Source organism: Phyllostomus discolor, chromosome 9, assembly GCF_004126475.2.
Source record: "Phyllostomus discolor isolate MPI-MPIP mPhyDis1 chromosome 9, mPhyDis1.pri.v3, whole genome shotgun sequence".
In the NCBI taxonomy this organism is placed as follows: domain Eukaryota; kingdom Metazoa; phylum Chordata; class Mammalia; order Chiroptera; family Phyllostomidae; genus Phyllostomus; species Phyllostomus discolor.
In genome coordinates, this window is record NC_040911.2 from 100,412,679 (window position 1) to 100,416,597 (window position 3,919).

Sequence of the window (3,919 nt, forward strand, 5' to 3'; positions counted from 1 at the left end):
GAGAACTGTGTGTTTCTTCACGTGGGAAAAGGGTGCAGCCTCTTACCAGCGTCAACCCCCAACCCACGTATTCAGAAAGTATCTGATGAGGCCCCCCCCCCCACTGATCTCACGGCCTGAAAATGCCCCCCGTTCCCGTTGAGTGGTGCAAGGACTTCAGGGGACCCATGTAACGACTTTGTAAAAATGTCATTGTGTTTATTGGGGTGACTCTGGGTAATGAAGTTATACAGGGTTCAAGCATACAGTTCTGTGACACATCCTCTGTATGTCGTACGGTGTGTTCACCACCCCGGGTCCTGTCTCTTTCTGTCACCATATATGTGGCCCTTCCCTCCGGTAACCACAGGACCCATGAAAGAACACCGGTTTTCACACGCACTTGCTTTAATGCTATGCTTCGCGTTTCTGCTCGTACACAGTACTTCTCTGTGTCTATGCATTTTTGTGTGTCTCGTTGGCTTATTTGTTGCTTTTGGTTTTACAGCCCTCGTATGAGTGAACTCATACGGCTCTCCGTTGTTTTCCATCTGACTTATTTCGGTAGGCATGGCGTTTTCAAGGTCCATCCGTGTTGTGGCAAAGGGCGGTCTTTCGTCTTTTCTCGGGGCCCAGGAGTGCTCCACTGCACGTATGCACCCCAGCTTCTCTCTCCAGTCTGCCATCCAAGGATGCGCCGAGAACAGTGCTGCGGTGAACACAGGGGTGCGTGTATCTTTGTGAGTACATGTTTTGAAAAATTTCAGGCAGATACCCAGAAGAGGGGTTTCCGGTCACATGGTAACTTTGTTTATAAGGACACCAGCCTCCGTGTGCCCAGTTGAAGGGGTAGCAGAGTCCTGTCTTCCAAGGCAGGGGGGTCTGCATCCTTAAGGAAGAGGGTAAAGTGCAAAACTGATGACCAGCTTTGAGGTTCATGGTTCTTCATTCAAAAAAGACGCAGTGTCCTGCCTCCTAAGAGCAATTTAATATTGGCATTGATTGGATACGGGGCATCTTGTCAAATTCTGATGTGGAGTATCTCATTTAATCCCAATAATGAGCATATCAAGTAGGAAATGCTGCTAACCCCACTTTTCAGGTGACAAGACCAGGGGTCAGCGAGGGTATCACCTGCCCTGCATCACAGGACCTACAGACATCATTGCCAAGAGAGGAACACGGGGCCCAGGCTATCGAAGACCCAGTCACTTCTCCCCAAAACACGTGGGGTGTCACTGGTGGGGAGCAGGGTGCCTTGAGGTGTCACACGGATGGAGTCTGGATATTTCAAATTAATTAATCAAACAATACAGCAAGTGATATTATACACAGTCTGACAGATATGATTATTTAGGACAAGGAAAAATAACTAAATGTGTAGATTATGGGAAAAGAGTTGAGTAAATAATAATCCAGGCAGTTCATGTTAAAAATGTGAATAGCTTCTTTGAATAACTGGGAAATAATTTCTAATTGGTAGAATAGACAATGTGGTGTAACCCCTTCATTATGTATATTTTTAATGAGTTAAGTTCATTTAAAAAAATATTTACTTATTTATTTTAGAGAAAGGGGGAGGGAGGGAGAAAGAGAGGGAGACATCAATGTGTGGTTGCTTCTTGTGCACCCCCAACCAGGGAGCTGGCCTGCAACCCAGGCATGTGACCCAACAGGGAATCGAACCAATGACCCTTTGCTTCACAGTCTGGTACTCAACCTACTGAGCTATACCAGCCAGGGCAAGTGACTTAAGTTCTTATTGCTAGAGCCATAGTCCCTGGATAGAACACAGTGCTCAAGCTCAGGCAGTCCACCGTCAGTAAATGCTGCTGAAAGTGCCGTGTGGCCTAAGGGACACGAGTGACCTTGCTGATCTGTCACCAAGCTGCTGTGTGACCAACCCAACCGGCAAGTCCCTTTGCCATTCTGGGCTTTCCGCTGTGTTCTTTTTATAAAATAAAGGGTACGGGAATGTTTGGATCTAAAGCATTTTTCAGTGCCAACTTTCTGGGAGGGCACATCCTGATGGGACACTTTTCTCCAGTTTGTTTTCTTTTCAGCGGAGAGCGCAAAGGCTGCCCCCCACTTTCCCAAATTATGCAGTCGCGTTTCCCACATTTGGGGAAATCGCAGGGGTCAGCACGTGCGGAGTGCAATGGAGAAGCCTCACCCTGGGAAAACCACCTTCGTTGATCACTGTATCTCCCCTGCCAGGTAAGTGTTTCTCCAGCTATTTTTTTGAGGTGACCCAGCAGGGAGCTCTGGAGACAGACGGTTTGTGTGGTCACCACCTTTCGCTGTGTGCCACTAAGCAAGTTTCTGAGATTTCTGCTCCTCCGTGTCCTCTAGGAAGCCCGGAGCCGTAGGGTTCATACCCATAAACTTTTTGCTGACCTGCCGACGCCTGAAAGAGAGGTGAAGAGGACGGTGGGTACTGTCTAGGACGTACTGTGTCTGCCAAGATTAATTTGCAAGGAGCCATTTGCAAGATTGATTCGCAAGTGCCCAGCACTCCGGACACCCTGTGCACTTCCCGAGACAACCAGCAGGTGGTGGCGTTGCATTGTATTTTAGATGGCCAGGACCCGGTGCTCCCCCCCGCGGAGGGGTTTTGTGAAACAATAACTAGTACCCCCACCCCCCTCCCCGACCCCGTGCTTCTCCACCCTCTCCTCCTCCTCCTTTTTTAAAAACCGACACCAGGAATCATTAGCCTCAGGAATAAGTAAGGGCGATCTTTGTTACTTGATGCCATAGAAATATCAGGAAAGGTCCCGATAGAGCGAAATGACGGCATCATTAGCCTCACCCCCGGGACTTGTTAGCAATGCACAGCGTTCAGCCCCACCCCAGCAGGGCCGAAGGGGAAACTCGGGGTGGGGGTGGGGAAGTCTACGTTGCGGGGAGGGGCCCAGCACCGGGCGTTCTCAGGAGCCCCCCTCCCATTCCCGCGCCCTGGGGTGGGAGAACTTCCGTGCTGGGCAAAGCAAAAGCCAGGTCTCCCTTTTCATGCTCAATGTGAGTCGGTAGAGAGGGGGCGTCTGGCGAGTCCAGGGACCCGCAGTGTCGAGCCCCAGGCGGGAGTCTCACACCCAGAGGGGCTGGGCCAGGATTTGCATTTGCACCAGATCCCGGGGGTGGGGGTGGGGGGTCTGCACCATTTCTTTTTTCTTTCTCTTCCTCCTCGCCTCCCCTGTCCGATGCTGTGACCACTTTCCATTTTACTTTCCCAGCACCAGTTCTGACCGTGAGCCCTGTAGCTCCGCTGCTAAGGAGGAAAAAGAAAAACTCGAAGGATGGACAGAAAGGACGTTCCCGTCCTGCTCTGGAAGGATCGCTGGAGAGCTGCGGCCCTCCCGGGACACCTGCACTGACCTCATTGTGCCGGCAGGGGGCGGTGGGCGATGAGCGTGAGCGGCAGCCAGTCCCCGACACCCTCTGAAGCCAGGATGGGACTGTCTTGGGAGGCGGGGGCAGGGGTGTTAAACAGGGTTCCCCATTCAGGACGTCTGACGTGGGCCTGAGAATTTCTCTTTCTAACAAGTTCCCGGATGCTGGCGGCTGCTGGTGCAGGGCCACCCCTTGAGAACCAGGTACACACTTCCGACTCTAACCACCCTGGGGATGCTGAGGGGGGAGAATAGACTGCCCACAGGTGAAAGAGAACCGGGGAAGTAGAGAGAGAAGAACAGACACACAGAGAGAGGAAGATGGAGAGGAAAGTGAAGGAAGACCTCCCCTTGGATTTCTAGATGTTTCTTAACCGTCACCCTTGCTGTGAGGCCTTTGGACTTGGACTTGGATGCTTCTCCTCTAAGGATCCCCCCTACCCCCACCCCCTACTCACCCCCACCCCTACCCCCCTTGGCCTGCAGCTCCCGGCACAGGCTGCCCTGTATCTACTCAGAAGCAGAAACTTTCTCTGGCCCCTCGGGGG

The 3,919-nt window shown here is 51.9% G+C and overlaps 1 non-coding gene across 1 annotated transcript; it reads right to left on the reverse strand.

The window, feature by feature from the left end:
• Nucleotides 1-2,040: 2,040 nt before the first annotated feature.
• LOC114507188 lies at nucleotides 2,041-2,204 on the reverse strand. Its single transcript, XR_003685457.1, has one exon. It is a non-coding gene; the product is annotated as a U1 spliceosomal RNA (small nuclear RNA).
• Nucleotides 2,205-3,919: the final 1,715 nt, after the last annotated feature.